At 44.4% G+C, this 17,380-nt stretch overlaps 1 protein-coding gene across 4 annotated transcripts in view; it reads left to right on the top strand.

Moving 5' to 3' along the window:
- LOC138761594 (receptor tyrosine-protein kinase erbB-4-like) overlaps nt 1-17,380 on the top strand; it is a 910,121-nt gene that overhangs the window by 636,337 nt on the left and 256,404 nt on the right. The window lies entirely within an intron of this gene.

The raw sequence follows: 17,380 nt of genomic DNA on the forward strand, positions 1-17,380 counted from the left end.
TGGTGGAGGAACTCAACAGGTCACGCAGCATCCATGGGAGTAAAAGGCTGTTTGCATCTGAGGTTCTCCAGAACTTTTGTGTACTGGAAATGCAGGCCGATTATTTCATCGGACGTTCGCAAAAGATGATCCCTTTAATGAGCATTTTGCATGAAATTCAGGTAGACCATTTTTAACTTTGTGGATGTGACTCCCAATTAATCTACAACATCCACTTTCACACATATACAATGAAAAGTCTGTGCTCGTCAATGCAATTGAATCAAAGAGCATTGGAGCACAGTAAGCAGTCCCTTCTCATCTGAGCCGAACTATTATTCTGCCTAGTCCCACTGACTGTCCATTTTCATCCACACCCCTCCCATCCATGTACCTCTCCCAATTTTTCATGCATGTAAAAATTGAGCCCATATTCACCACTACAGCTGGCAGCTTGATCCACCACTTGCTGTGTGAAGAAATTCCACCTAAACTTTTCACCTTTTACCAATATCCTCTGGTCCTTGTCCCACATAACCTCAGTGGAAAATATCCTTCTTGTATTTACTCTGTCTATACTTCTCGTAATTTTGCATTCCACTATCAAATCTCCCCTCATTCTCCAACACTCCAGGGAATAAAGCCCTAACCTATTCAACCTTTCCCGTTAACTCACTCCAACATCCCAATAAATCTTCTCTGCACTCTTTCAATCCTATTGATATCTTTCCTATACTTAGGTGACCAAAACATTTGGCCTCACCAATGTCGTGTACAACTTGACAATAACATTCTGACTCTTGTTCTCAATACTTTGATTGATGAAGACCAATGAATCTGCAGATCTGAAGAAGCAGTATGTCATAATTCCAAGAACAGAGGCTTGGCCACTAAATAGAGATTCTGACTCACACATCATTAATTGATTATTAACGATCTGTAGTGATGGATATTCATAAAACCCATTCTCTAACAAATGATAGTGGGTCAAAGGGAAGGGCAAGTGGTTGAGTAAATACATTGTGGAGAAGTATTACAGAATGAAATACAACACCTCTGAATCAACTGCTGTCACTGCCAAGTGAAGTAACCTGGCATCAATTAGAAATTAGATGATGATTATCCTCTTCTTTCAAAGGAGAAACCACTCTAAGTTTGACAGCCCTGGTCCTCGTGTCTCCTTGAAGCAGTGAAAAGCACAGACAGTGCTTGGTGCTGAGGAATTCATTCCCCTGCACATATCATGTGCTCTGGACTTCTGCAGATATAAAACATCAGCAATCCTGCTGATCTCATTGATACAGCCTAAAGAGTTAATGAGGCATGCATTGCACTGGAGGAGAAGAGCACGTGGGTGCTTCAGGAGCCGGTGGACTTGATTTAAATGAATACAGTCTAAACCCAATTCTAGTCAATAACTGATTAGATCTGTGAGCATATTATACATTTCATTAACTATGTCTGTGTATATTGGTGTACAGGATATTCTTATTTGAAGCCTTCCTTAGGAAATAAAGAATGAAAACGACATAAAAAGAGAGGAAAATAGATTAATTTTACATTGTTAATTACAGTGTGCATTTGCAGAATTCCATTTTAATGCCGCAGAAAAGAAACATCATTCTGGCAGCGGACAGATGGGGCTGCAGAGCTCTTGGCGGTGGGGGTTAAAGTTGACAAAGAGGGCAGTTAGATGCCCTTTGACGTTGATGAGAGCTTATTGTCATAGACAGAAGTGCAGCACACCTGCAGCCACACAGGTATGTCAGATATAACAGCTACAATTGTTTAAATTACCTCAGCGTGGCAAGACAGAAAAACACAGTGAGAAATATAAAACGACAGAGAGATAAATATTCACAGGTGCAATACATGAAAGAGGAAGAGAGATCCTGGGAGTCGATCTCAGGGACTCGGTTAGGGTGGAGTTGTATCTTGGGGGGAGGGGGGGTTGTAGCTGGGTGGGGGGTGAATCTGGGTGGGGGGTGTATCTCTTGGTAGGAAGTGTGTGGGTGGGGGTGTATCTCTGGGTGGGAGCTGTATCTTGGTGGGGAAGTGGAGAGTTAATCTGGATGTGGGTGGGGTTATCGGAGTGTGGATGTACCTCTGGGTGGGGGCATATACCTCTGGGTGGGAGGTACTGTATATGTCTGGGTGGGGGCTATATCTAAGGGTGGGGCAGGTGTATCTCTGGTTGAGAATGTAACTGGGTGGAGGGTGTATCTCTGGGTGGGAGATACTATAGATCTCTGGGTGGGGAATTGTATCTCTGGGTGGGGGCTTTATCGAAGAATGAAGAGGGTGTATCTCTGATTGGGGGTGTGTAACTGAGTCGGAGATGTTATCTCGGTGGGGAGCTGTACCTTGATAGGGAGTTGTAACTGGATAGGGGTGTTGTAGCTCCTGGTGGGGATAGTTGTGGCTCTGTGTGATAGTGAGTAGGGACATGTTCTGGCTAATGGCTTGGGCATGAAGGTGATGGTCAATCTATATGGCGGTGTGCCTTTTGTGTAGAATGCTCTCCTGACATGGGACCAAGGCTAGAAAATATTTTCTATAGAACCTATCACTTTACTATCTGTGAGAGGTGTGTTGATAGACACCCTGTTCCTTCTGTACACCAGCACCTTGGACACTTCACTGTTTAAACATATCCTGCCATTCCATCTTTCTTGCTGGGAGAATAGGCTCACTTTGATAAATATGTCCATGTCCTTGTCCAGACAGTTCACCTGTCTATATCCCTGTTGAAGCCTTTCTTCACAAGCCACGTTAGTTTATTTCATCAGTAAATTTTAATGCCCTCAATCCTCACCAACACCATGTGCTCAATCTTTGGTGATTACTCACTTGTGTGACATCTATTCAAGGCCAATCAGAAACAGCAAGCAGACAACCTCCACCAGTATGCCTTTATCTATTCTACTATTTTACGTTAAAAAATCAAACACATTTGACTAAATGGTTTCCCTTTCATAAATGGAGTTAAACAAGAAGGTCTGCAGATGCCAAGGTCATGTACAACACACAAAGATGCTGGAGAAAGTCGTGCAGCATTCTAAGAAAGTAAAAGATGACCATCAAATATTTTGGGCCTGGGCCCTTTGAAGTCTGATAGCAGATTCCTATGAAGGTACCAGCCCTGAACCATTGGTTTACTTCATGTTGGGGCTTCGTGCCCAGAGCAGGATTGAGATGGTAGCAAAAGTAACATATGCTAGGAGCCCTGCATTTTCAAGAGACCCATGCTAAATGCTTGCTTTATTACTGTTGTACTGCTCTTGTTCTGTTACTGTAGAACTGCTCTTGCTCCGTGACTGTAGAACTGCTCTTGCTCCGTTACTGTAGTACCCTACTTGTTCTGTTACTGTAGTACCGCACTTGCTCTATTACTGTAATACCACATATAGACGAGATTTCCCAAGTTCTAGTGTTTGGCAATTTCAAAACATGTCATCTTCAAGGAAATGTGAGCCACGACATTCTGAATTATTAATGTATTAATCCAAACTTTGTAGATACAACTTTAAGTAGCTTTAATTTGTTGATAAAATAGATAAACATTTTGCATAACTTCACATTGAGATTTTCATAACAATGAATAACAAAGCATTCTGTGTAATTATATGACAATATTCAACTTTAAATAGATTTAAGAAGAAATAGGACAAAATTAAGACCAAAATAAAATGAATTAAGAATAATTTTTAAAAAATATCTCGACCTTTCGTCCTCTTCATAATTCTTCGAAGAATGAGGTGCAAGCTCTTGGTCCGATTGGATATTATGACATATGACATCATAGTCACTACGGTAACACAACAAACAATGCTTTTTCTTAAAGGCATAGGCATAAAATTGACTACAAATCAAAACACAAGGTTTTAACCTTTACATTCCAGCCCCTATTTATTATAATAAACATTAATGACTAATATATAATAATTACTATTACAGATACAAAAGTAAATATGGTAAGTGTAAGATTAGAAATCAAAACTTTCTGCTTCTTGTAAAAGACAGATTTTAGTAATTGGTCGACTGCTACGAAGAAACACACACACTCGCAGTGTGAGAGGATAAACTCTGACTTTATTGAGGCTGAAATACTCCTTTTATACAGTTGGAGTTCCCGCCGTTTGGTTGATTTGCTGACATCAGCTGCATGAATAACAAAAATTGTATTCCCGCCCATGGGAACATTGTTGCATATGAATACCCTTCTTCCGCAGCCTAGTGTTCCTCAGTTAGCTGGGTAGCCTGGCCATTTGTACTGCCTGAGCTTCCTACCATGCCTGTTTGCTATGCTAGGGGGTTGTGTTAGTGAGTTATGCCACTTTTTATAACCGCACGTTGTGCTGGCTCGATCTCCACTGTGGCAGACCGCACCCCCCCCCCCACCCAGAACCAGCACTGCAGTTCATAGTGTCCATGGATGCAGTCCCCATGCCACGCGTACATGTTGGCTACCAACTGGACCATGGTCCTGATTTATGGATGTGCCAGCCCGTGGATGGAGTCGAAAACTTGTCGCCTCCATACCGTTGGGACAACAGGTCAAAATTGCCCGGTAACCATGTCGCACAGGAGGGTAGTGTTACCTGTGCCGACTGGGACGTCCTGAAGCTGCAGCCTTGTGATGGTGGTCCTGTACTGAGGTATCTAATTGTTCTGCTGCTGTGCCTCGAAATCCAGTCCGTTAGCCAAAGAGTGTATGCTCTGTTTCGACAAGACATCCGCGACCACGTTGTCTTTTCCTGAGATGTGCCTATGTCAGTGGTGTACTCAGAGACAAGTGTCTGGTGGTGGGCTAACCAAAGGTTGGAGAAGTTGGCCAGACTGAACGTCAGTGACTTGTATTCTGTGAAAACCCTTCCCTCTAGGAAGTACCGGAAGTGGCGGATGGATAAGTACAGTGCTGTTAGCTCTCTGTTGAAAGCACTGTACTTTAGCTCAGGAGGCCACAGATGTTTGCTGAAGAAAGCTAGCGGATGCTGCTCCAGAACTCCATCAATCACCATTCCTGAGGCATTGACCATGAGGGCTGTGGGTGTGTCTGAACTGGCATGGGCCAGAGCGCAATATTAGCCAGGGCTTTCTTCACTTCCACGAATGCTCGTGTGGAGTCATTGTCCCAGGTCAAATCCTTCGCCTTGCTGGTTATCAGAGTGAAGACTGGGCACATAGTTTGAGCCGCTGCGGGATGTATCTGTGATAAAAGTTGACCATCCCCATGAACTCCTGCAGTCCTTTGGTTGTACATGGCCTTGGGAAGTTGTGAATAGCCTCCACCTTGCTGAGTAGTGGTGGGGTCCCGCATTTGGTAATCCTGTGGCCCAGGAAGTCAATTGTGCTCAGTTTGATAGTAAGGTCGTACTCACATAGGTGACTGTAGAGGCTTCGGAGGTGTTGTAGATGTCCCTGCAGGTTCTGCTCGCCACCAGGATATCGTCTAAGCAGGTCATGTCCAGGTCTGTGTCCATCAGTTGTTCAAAGCTCTGTGCCACATTCTTGAGCCCGAATGGCATCCTAAGGAACTCGAACAGCCCGGATGGAGTGATGATGACCATCTTGGGGATGTCATCAGGGTGCACTGCAATTTGGTTGTACCCTTGCATCAAGACCACTTTGGAGAAGATCGTCACTCCTTGCAGGTTTGCCACAAAGCCCTGGATATGCGGCACAGGGTAATGATCTGGTGTGGTGTCCTTGTTAAGCCGGCAATAGTCACTACACGGTCACCAGCCCCCAGATGCTTTAGGCCCCATGTGCAGGGGAGAAGTCCATGGACTGTCCGACTGCTGAACGATGCCTAACTCCTCAAACTTGTGGAACTCATCCTTGGCCAGTTGGAAATTCTCCGGGGGAAGTTGTCTCGCCATTGCATGGTGAGGTGGACCCTTGGTAAGGATGTGATGGCTGATGCCATGTCAAGGCACCTCTATCATGAACTGAGGGGAAAGGATTGCCGGGAACTCGGCCAGCACCTTGGAGAACTCGTCATCTGAGCTGTAGATGGAATGCAGGTACAATGCCGGGAGCCCAGCACCCCTCAGTGCGAAGGTATGGAATATCTCAACGTGCACAAGTCTCTTGCCCTTGAGTCTGTTGGCCCACAGGAAGTCAGCTCCGAGGAGTGGCTGTTCCACTGCGGCCAGCGTGAACTTCCATGAGAAGTGACTGCCTCCAAACTTCAGCTAGGCCCAACACGTGCCATAGGTTCATATACTGCTGCTGTTGTCAGCCCTGAACATGGGGCCCACTTGCTTGCATCTAGTGTCCAAACCTGTTGTGGGCATCACGCTGATCTCCATTCCTGTATCCACCAAGAATCGTCTACTGGAAAGGTAATCCCATACGTACAGGATGCTCTCTTGTCAGCCAGCCACCGTGGCCATCAGCAACGACTACCTTGTCATTTCACTGGAGCTCACAGGGCGACCGGCATCGGCGGGCCTCGGAGCCCCATCTTTGGTGTTAGAAGCACCATCTCTCCTTGGACTTATCCCTGCTGCTCCTTTCCAGGTCCTGCCTTGGTCTGGTTGCGAGACTTAATGACAAGCCCCACAGTGGTCGAGCACTTCTGTTTCTGCTTCCACAGAATATCTGCCCGTGCTGCGACTTTCTGGGGTGGGGGGGTCACTGAAATACGCGTCAGCAAGGAGCAGTTGGAGTCCTCGGGCAGCTGCTCCAAGAACACCTGCTCGAACATGATGCAGGGCTTGTGGTCTCCCAGGAGGGCCAGCATCTTGTTCATGAGCGAGTCGGCGATCTGTCCCCTAGCCCACCCAGGTGGAGCAGCTGGGCCCCTCTCTCTTGCCACTAGAGCCCGAAGTTCTCAGTTAATAACTCCTTGAAGGCAGTGCCTTCCAATGGTGGCCTGTGGGTGAAGTTGGCCACTCTGACTGCAGTCTATGGATCCAGGGCACTGACCACGTGACCATGTGGACTCTGATGTAATGCCCCAAATCTCAAACTGAGCCTCAGCCTGGTCAAACCACACGCTGGGTCTAACTGTCCAGAAGGTCAGGAGTTTGAGGTCAACTGCGCTGATCGCTGCTTTGCTATCCATCGCAGTCTAAACCATTGGGGTTACCGATGGTTGAGATTTATTGAGGCTGGAAAGGTTCCTTTTATACAGTTGGAGTTCCCGCTGTTTGTTTGCGTGGCTGACATTAGGCTGCATGAATAACAATAGCGGGCAGGAACATTCATGCATGTGAATACCCTTCTTCCCCAGCATGTTATTGATCCGTTAGCAGAGCCATTTTAGGGCTGCTGGTCTTGTACTGCTCCAGCTTCCAACTGCACCAATTCACTGTGATAAAGGATGTGTTACGGTATGTTATGCTGCTATGTACTACTGCGCGCGCCGTGCAATGTGCCAGCCTGATCTCCGTGGTGGCGAACCGCCACAGTACTGCACTTGCTCTATTACTGTAGTGTGGCAGCCCGCAATTGCGGAGATCGGGCCCGCATATCGCATGGCAGCAGACGCGGACAAAGATTGCTAAAGCGACTCCCAGGACACACAAACCAGAGGGGGTAGAAGCTGGGGCAGCATCAGACCAACAGCCCTAAAATGGCATTGATCAATCTGCCCAGCTAACTCAGCAGAAACAGGCTGGGGAAAAAGGCATTCCTATGCATGAATGTTATTCATATGGCTGACTCAGTCAATCAGCAAAAATGGCGGGAACATGAACAGTATAAAAGCAGCCTTTCCAGCCCTAATAAAGGAGTGAGCTTAACCTGCCACACACACTGTGTGTGTGTGTGTGTGTGTGTGTGTTTCTTTGTAGTTACTGTTGGTCTGCACTCGCTTTATAACTGTAGTACCTCCCTTGCTCTATTACTATAACTGAAGGCTTTTTATACATGTATATCACCGTTGTTTTTAGATGATAATAACATTCCCAATCAAAGAACAGGTAATATACATTTAAGAGAAAGGCGCAGATGCAAAAGAATCAACAAGTCCTCTGAAACTTTAACTTAAAACTAGCTATCAAAAAATATTCAACTCGGATGATAATCAAATGGCTTTAAGTGTTTAGTGAGAATGAAAAGAGATATTGTTAGTTTAATTGTTCAAAAGTACATTATTTTGATTTTGATTTTTGCCCACTGAGTCATAAATCTGCGAGAGATCAAGTGTAATGGTGATATTAACCATGCAATCCTGCCTCTGTCGATTTCCCGGACGGGTCCCTGATCAATTTCACTTCCATTTCTTCACCTGCAAACCAATTGCCAAGAAAGATCTCACTGAAGCTCAGAATTCTGAATAAGGGCAACCCATTTATATCCTCGTTATTGGCATAAGGTCTGCAATTCAAGTCCATTGATAAAGGTTTCTTTGTTAATAAATGTAAATGTAGCAGCAGCTAATTTTAAGAACAGGTTGTAATATTTCAAACTAAAACATCAAGCTAAAGATACTCCTTGCTCTTGTTGCAACACCATGGCTGTTATGTCACTTACCGGGGACTCTTCATGGATGTAATGCTCCAAATAGATGCTGCCTTTCAGGCAACTGTCTCCCTTTTTATCCAAGCCCAACATGTCAGTGGACTGGCCTGTGCTTTCGTCCCTGGAGCAAAAGCAAAGGGTCTGCATGATATTGCCGGGACGGGCGCTGGTATTGATGGCCAGGCAGGTCTCCAGCCACTTGTAGAGCATCTGACAAGCCCTTTAGCTGGGGTTTCTGTTGCCCACCATCAGATATTCATCTGAAAACTCTTTGTCCTTCACCCTGTCACCTTTCCCCCTTCCCCGGCCACTGACACCCCTTGAAACCTGCTTCATCTGCGTAAGTTTGTATCCATCCATAAAATGCACGAGGCTGCATGTCCAATGATTTCCACGCCGCCTCATAATGCATGGACTCTGGGTATTCCTGTTATATTTTCCAAGTTTTCTGGGCCACATTGTTAGTTAGAGAATTCAATATTTTCCCTACTCTTGATGTTCACCACAATTTCTCTCTCTCCTTTCTCAAGTGAAGTATTTTATACTTAGTTATTATAGATGTCAGTGTACACATTGTGGAATCACTGTACACGTTGTCGAGTTGATATATACACTGGGACGTCGATCTACACGCTGTGGAGTCTAATACAAGACTGACACCTCCAAGCTTGCATGCTGGGCTTATATACATCACTGCTTCTGCACATGGGCAGGAAGCGATATCATCGGTGATGTCATCAGCTCAGATTAAAAACCTGTGTTGGACGCAGGTCAGTTTCCCGTGTTTTCCACAGCATGTCTGCCATTTCAGGAGCTGGTAAGTGGGTCGCCACAGGGTTATATTTTGTACCGTCCAAATCTGCAGAAGCCATTCTTGAATCCACAGAACTGTTTTGTAGATGATAGCCACTGGCTACCTTCTTCAGGACCATAGGTTCTGGCAATTCATCACCTTTTTCTCCCATTAATATCTCCACATCCAATTTTATTTTTCTCTTGCCCAGCTTTCCATTCACCCGTCCTTTCTGGGAGACTCTTTGTATCTTCTATTGCGAGCCCATGTGCAAAATCATTCTTTAATTTTACTGCCAATTCCTTGTTCAGCAAGATAATTTTCCTTTTAATTCATTCAAGGGCTGAGCCAGCATTAAATTGCCCGTTCCTCGTTGTCCTTGGGAAGGTGGTGGGACGCTTGCTGCCTTGAACTGCTGCAGTCCTTTGAGGTGTGGGGCCACGCACAGTGCAGTTTAGGGTGGCAGTTTCAGGACTTTGGTCCAGCCACGGTGAAGAAACAGTGATGTGTTTCCAAGTCAGGATGGTGTGGATCGAAGGCAATTTACAACTTCTGCTCTCTGTTTCCTCTCACTCATCTGACTTGCTTTGCTAAATTCTTCAATCCGCCCCATCTTTGACCCCATTTCTAATATTCTCTTTAGTTTGACAACCTTACAATACATCACATTTTTGTATAACACCCTCTTAATTCCAACAGGAAGACATTGACAACTCATCTCCATGGTAACTTCACCCTCCCTGATGTTCCTATCCACCCCTCTCCCACCTTCTCTGTCACTTGTTGGTTTTCTATGTTCCTCAGCACTAAAGAATGTTCTGGGATTAGATATGTTAAGCTTTTTTTTCTCTCCACAGATATTCCCTACCTTGCTAGGTGTTTCCTGCATTTTCTGTTTTTGTTTCAGACTTCCTGCATCTGCATGCTTTTTTTTAACTTTCATTTAATTTGATCAGTTGCAATTTCCCTATCAAGAAATTTACATTCCTGTAAACCATGTATTAATTCCCTGAACATTGGCTGTTGCTTGCTGATTGTTCATCTACCATAGCCCACTCACACCCCTCATGGTTCTGTACTTACTTTCATTCAGACTCTGATTGAAAGGCACGGCGTCAAAGGGGTTTTGAGGGCAATATATGAGCAGAGGTAGAGAAAGGGCTAACCAGCTGAAAACAGAGTTGGAATACATGGATCGGTTACAGTTTGGCACATGATACGCTCTATCAATGACTCCAAAGGCTGAGTGAGGAACGATAGGCTTTAATACACATTAGATTTCAGCCGGCCCAACTCCATATGCTGGAAGGAATGAAATGGGGTCAGGAGGTCGACCTTTCTGGCCAGGTCACGGGGGAGGGGTTACAGGGGATCGAGTCATCAGTGGGCAGACCATCTACTTATATACAGAACACTATATACATATCACCACAGCACACTACGGGAGTGTCGCATAGAATATCAGCGAAGTGGCACCAAACATTAAGAAATTATATTAAAAGCTTAGAGCAGCTATTCTTGTTTTTCCAGGGCACCAAAGGTTATTGGGAAAAGGTCGGACAGTAGGTGCATAGGGTCTGCAAAGGAGCAGAGTTAGGTTAAATACAGTACAAATCTGATGATCTGAAATCAGATTCTCCAAGTTCTTCAGTTAACCAAATTTTTTTGGAGCTGAACTGACTGGGGACATCGGGCTCCCGGCATCAGCAGAGGACCTTGAACACCCGGTGGTGGCAGCAGTGGACTTTGGGCTCCCGGGCAGGAGCGAGACCCTCAGGTTCACGGCATGAGCGGGGCCTCAGTGGGGAAGCGTGGATGATTGGCGTGCCCAGCGTTTTTTGGTGAGATTGAAACCTTATTTTAATGCTTAAAAAGCCTTCCCTTGTTTGTTGTTGCTTAAGCACTGTTACAAATGATTTGCTGTGGCTACTGGGCTGATTTTTTAAAAATGACCAGTTCTCTGAAAAAAAATGTTTATCCTAAATGGACCCTGTCCCGACTATTTCAGATAATCGGAGTAGTACTGTACATTGCAGGCAGCTATCAAGCAGGCTGGTAAAGTAAGCAATTAGGAAATAAAATGTTTTCTTTAATGCCAAGGGAATAGTCAACACAAGCAGAAAAGGTTGTGATTCAACTGAGACCACAGCTGGAGGATTATGGATTGATTTGGTTTCCTTGTTTAAGGGATCCCCTGACAAGGGAAGCATTTCAGAGAAGATTCAATACTTTGATTCCTGGGGAGAGTAGAATGATTTAGCAAGTTGTGTCAATCAATATTAACGATCTGGATGATAACGTGGTAAATTAGATTAGCAAATTTGTGGATGACACAAAGATTAGGTGCAACGTCATGGACCGCGAGGAGGGCTTTCAAAGCTTACAGTGGGATCTGGAAAAATGGACTGCCATATGGCAGATGAAATTTAATGCAGACAATTGTATCATTTTGAGAGGACTAACCAAGGTAGGGTATACTAACCAACAGTAGGGCACTGAGGTATGGTAGAACAGAGGGATCTGAGAATACTGACACATAATTCCCTGAAAGTGATGTCACGGGTAGATAGGGTCATAAAGAGAGTTTTTTTTTGGCACATTAGCCTTCATAAATCAAAGTATTGGAGTTGGGATGTTATGGTGAAGTTGTAGAAGACATTGGTGAGGCTATATTTGGAGTATTGTGTGCAGATTTGGTCATTTAACTGCAGCAAATATATCAACAAGATAGAAAGAGTGCAGAGTAGATTTACAAGGATGTCACTGAGATTTGGAAAGCTGAGTTACATGGAAAGGTTAAACAGGTTAGGACTTTATTCCTTGGAGCATGGGAGAATGAGGGGAGATTTGATAGAGGAAAATAAAATTATGTTGGGTATAGATAGGGTAAATGCAAGCAGTCTTTTTCCACTGAGGTTAGGTGAGACAAGAACATGGGGAAATGGGTTAAAGCTGAACGAGAAAAGTTTAGGGGGATCTTCTGCATGCAGAGAGTGATGGGAGTGTGGAAAAATAGAGGGTTATGGGGTAAGGAGAGTTTAGTCATTTTTTTACAGAATATATAGACTGTCACAACATCAAGGACTGAAGGGCCTGTACTGTGCTGTACATGGATGGGTGGGATATGGAGGGCTATGGTCTGAGATCAGATCAATGGGATTGGGCAGAATAATAGTTTGGCACAGAAGAGATGGGCCGAGAAGCCTGTTTCTGTTCTGTGGTGTTCTATGGTTCTGATCTACCCTTGAGTCTAGAAGAATGAGAAATGCTGTAATTTAACCAGACGAGATTCTAAGTGGAAACTGGGAGGATGTTTAGTTGAGCAGTGGTTTTGCTGTACTAAGGCTATCATCTCAGAAGAAGGAGCTGTAATTCAGAGAGTGTGTTCTCTCAGAGAGTTGTGAACTCTCAGAATTCTCTACCCTTGAGGGGCATGGAACCGGATGTATTCAAAAGCCGGAAATGCTGAAAAACTTCTGCCAGTCGACCAGCATCTGTGGAGAGAGAGAGCTGTTAATGTCAGAACTGAGGGCTAGTTGTCAGGTTAACTCGACTGGCTGAGGCTCTTTCAGCAGTTCTGCCTTGGATTCCTGTTCCTGCATCCACAGGTCCTTAAATTGCAGGAGAATTAAGGGTCAAGGGAAGCAGACGGCAAAATGAAACCGAGTCCAAGATCAGCCAGGAGAGTACCAAGGGGCTAAACACTGTCTGTGTTTTTCTTAATTTTGCAGAATTTTTCCATCAAAGGGATGAATCTCCAAATCAGATTCTCAATATTCCTTGAATGTAATGATTCTATGGTGTTAAATTTAATTTAATTTTTTTTTAAACTTCAGCATACAGCACTGTAACAGGCCTTCTGGCTTACAAACCTTTGCCACCCCAATACACCATTTAACCTATGTTTTTGGAGTTCAGGGAATATTAAGCATCCATTTTTGAGTCATACATCTTGTGAGAATAGTTACGTTCCTATCGAGAGCTGCTGTTGTTGAACCGAAAGGAAAAGTTCACTCTGATCTGTGGCTATTCAATAGAATCCACAAGCACGAAGGGTGCATGCTGGAGTGTGTGTTACGCTGGTTCACGTATTCAGATGTGTGTTTGTTCCCTGTGCATTTGACCTTTGGTTGCATCCCCTGCCCCACCCACTTCCCACCCGCAGGTAGATGGGGTAACACATGCAGGCTCTGCACCCTTGCTGTCCCCCTGTCTGCTCTTGGTGTTATCCCAAGCCCAGTAGTGACAGGAAGGTCACCGCCGAGACCCTCGGAGAGCGGTGGGAGAGCAATGCTTGTAGAAGTGCGAAAGATGCATTGCTGCAGAAGTTACCCAATTTACAGCAGGGCTATTAATTTATTTTGCAGCAGGCCAGGTTGTTTCCCCTGAAGGCTGATCACTGAGCTTGCCACCTCCCCCTGCATTTTGATGGCCATCTTTAACACACAACCAACTCAAAATAGCATCTCCCGAGGCCAAATGCCATGATTTCTGAAGTGTGGCCTGCATTGTTATAATTCAATTGTATTCATAATGAAATTTTTGACATTGAAATCAAATTATCAGCGTTAAAGATAGCTCCAGATATAGTAAACTAGTTTTCTCAATAACATTTTGATGGGGGAAAATAATGTTTCATTCCATTCCTCGGGTTTTGGGGATGGAGATGGAGATCAAATGCATTAAAAATTAAAGTGGAGAGGACGTTAACTTGGTAAATATTTCAGACAAGAAAGGTCGGAGATGTATATAAATTGATTAAAGCAACATTGAAATTACAATGCCTCACAGGCACCATCATAATTATTTGTGCATCTCAACCATGAGGCACTTTTTAAAGCCAAAAGTTATTTAATGTTAAGGCTGATCACGTCTTGTGAGACATTTTTGAGAGCCTGTTGTGTTGGTGCAATGTTACACCGGTGACCAACACCAGCAAACTTGGGTTGGAGCTGGGTATCAAACTAATTCAAGTTCAAGTTCATTAACATATAATTGTACATGTACAACCCAATGAAACAGCGTCCCTCCAGGCCATAGCGCTCGCATAGAACCACACAGTACATAAAGATCACATAAATAATCAAAATAAATATATATATATATATATATATATATATATATATTTGGAATGATCACGTTGAGAAGGAGAAGCATAGGAGATGACCCTGCAGGAGGGTGACCATGGCGGCGGACCAGCGAGGAGCTCAGCGGCTGAAGCACCCACACAGACTGTGGGTGTTTGGCGACTTGCGATCCCATGGACCCACACAGGCTGCAGGATGATGGAGACTGTCTTATGGGAACCAGGTGTCGGAACTAGGATTCAAGTGAGCACTGAAGGCTTCCTGATCATGTCGGAGGTTTCGATTTGAAGCTCGGGTTGCCGATGGTTGGAACAGGTATCTCTGCGGCTGGAGGAAACATTGGAGGCGAACGCATGGAGACTCAGTGTCTCCGAAGGAACTCTATTTCACTTCTCTTTCTCCTATTGTTCGGGGCGCTGGGAAATGCTCATGACAACTCTTTGCCTTATGGCAGACAAAAGTTGAAGTATATCAGGTATGTGACAGGTTAAATGTGATAGTAAAAGGATCCTTTGGACCTTTGAATGGTTACAGGATACTATTCATTAGTTTCATTGCCTGCAGGAAGAAGCTATTCCTCAGCTTGGCAGTCCTGATTTTAATGTTTCTATACCTTCTTCTTGATGGTCGTTGATCAAATGTACTGCATACTAGATGGAAAGGGTCTTCCATAATTTCTTAAGCCTTACTTAGACAATGCTCCTAGTAAAGGACATCCAAAGAAGAAAGGGAGACCCCAATGATCTTTTCGAACATTTTGATGACCCTCTGTATTGACCTGGTCCGATGCTTTGCAGCTACCGTCCCACACAATGATGCAGCCGGACAGAAATGTGTTACATTCTACATATTTGAGCAGTCAATAAAATTGGGACTGAATTGTTGGCTGTGGATTCTTCTGTCTTTCCAGATGTACCACTTTTCTTCGTTTAGTCTTTCTTAGAAGGCTCCGATACCACCTATGTTCAGGAGGCCGATCATTTTGTGTAAAAGCAGGCAGTGATTGACCGAGGAACACAGCAAACCACAAGGCTAAATTGTCCTCAGGAGACATACATTGGCTACTGCTCCTCCCAGTCTGGGGCTCAGCAGATGGTGATAGGGAACAGATGGTGCAGGTGACCTACCTGGTCACTGAGCCACATCGACCATCCAAAATTAATAATAAAGGCTTGCATTTGTATGGCATCCTTGGATCACCCAATCAACAAAGTGGTAGCATTGCCAGAATTGGAATAACATATGTTTGCACAAGAAGATCCCACAATGACCAGACCCCCTCTGCCAAAATGACTGAGCCACAAATATTGAAAGGAAAAATTGGAGAGCTCCCAGCTCCTGGAGTTATACTGCACATGAGCTCAGCCAGCTAAGTCTGGGCTGGACCTTTGAGCATCCAGTCACCAATCCCATTTTAGAAGGCTGAGAATCATTACCCTTGACCCAATTGTTACTGAAATGTTTGCTTGAGAAAAATTGTCATTGGCCCATTTCCTTTAGAGTTATGAAACTGTGCAAAGAACGAGTCAGTTAGGTATGATTAAAACAGCGGTTTTCAAACTTTTTATTTCCACTCACATCCCACCTTAAGCAATCCCTTACTAATCACAGAGCACCGATGGCATAGGGAATATTTAAAGTGGTAGATGAGTGGAAAGAAAAAGGTTGAGAATCACTGCCATAGACCGTTAGAGCACAGAAACAGGTCATTCGGCCCTTCTAGTCTGTGCCAAACCACTGACCTCCACTCCATACCTCTCCCATCCGAATTAATCTTAAATGTTAAAATTGAGCCCACATTTACCACTTCAGCTGGCAGCTTGTTCTATATTCCCACCACTCTCTGTGTGAAGAGGTTCCCCTCATGTTCCCTCTAAACATTTCCCCTTTCACTCTTAACCCATGTCCTCTGGTTTGAATCTCTCCTAGTGACGAGTCTGAACTAATTTAACCACAAGCAAGGATCTTTATTTACACAGGGTAGGTGGGTTCACAAAGGGATCACACACACACACACACACACACACACACACACACACACACACACACACACACACACACACACACACACACACACACACACACACACCATCCCTCCCTCACTAGCAGGCTCAACAACCCAATTAACTACAGAATGTAATTATACTAATAATAGTGAAAAAAGCACAACAGTCCTTCTTAGGTTTGCACCACAATAACTCCCCCCCTACCCTGTACCAACACACCTTACAATTGACTCTCCTGCGTTGCTCATGGCTTCCAATCTGGAGTGGAACTCGGGTTTATTCCTGGGGAAAGAGAGAGAGGGAGCTGCTTCATGTGCTGCTTTATACTGCAGCCAACTGGATGGGCTGGCTCAGGTTTTGCCTAAATTAGGCAAGGTGATAAAAAGCCAATCGTAAGGTATGTCCTTACCTGTGGGTGGGCTGATCTTGAATGACATGAGGATATGACTTTCGACCTCCCTGGTCTGATAACCGTCTAGGAGCAAGCACATAGATTATTCTTTGTTCAGAGCAGTTTCCTGCCTGACCTGTTGGACAAAGATCCGGATAGCAGCCCTTCCTCAGTCTGCTGCCGTGGTTACTGTCCTGCAGGGTAATTTCCCACATCTCCTGCTCAACAGGGAGGGGATCTGCTGCCCTGCTCAGCAAACTGGGAATGCTGCCTTTGATCTCCTCAGATATGTCTTCAAAACTGTAGCTAAAACTGGTAAAAAAAAATGCAAATGCTGGTCATTTAAAATAAAAATAAGAAAATGATGGAAATACTGTGTGGAAGGAACAAAATGGGGTTAATGTTTCAGGTCAAAGGATTTTCTGATAAATGGCCTTCCATCTGAAATATTAATTCTTCTTCGTTTTGCATTGGTTGGGAAAAGTTGGGACCTGGTTTGTAGAATACATATTTGGAGAGTTGCAGTCTGCTGAATATTGGCTCGTTACTTTTTCCTTGGATCACACTAATTTTCTATGAAAGCAAGGCTTGGGGAAGTGACACATGGGGTTACTTGAACCTTCTGCTGGTTTTGCTTTGAGAATCGGAATGG

Source organism: Narcine bancroftii, chromosome 4 (assembly GCF_036971445.1).
Source record: "Narcine bancroftii isolate sNarBan1 chromosome 4, sNarBan1.hap1, whole genome shotgun sequence".
NCBI lineage: Eukaryota > Metazoa > Chordata > Chondrichthyes > Torpediniformes > Narcinidae > Narcine > Narcine bancroftii.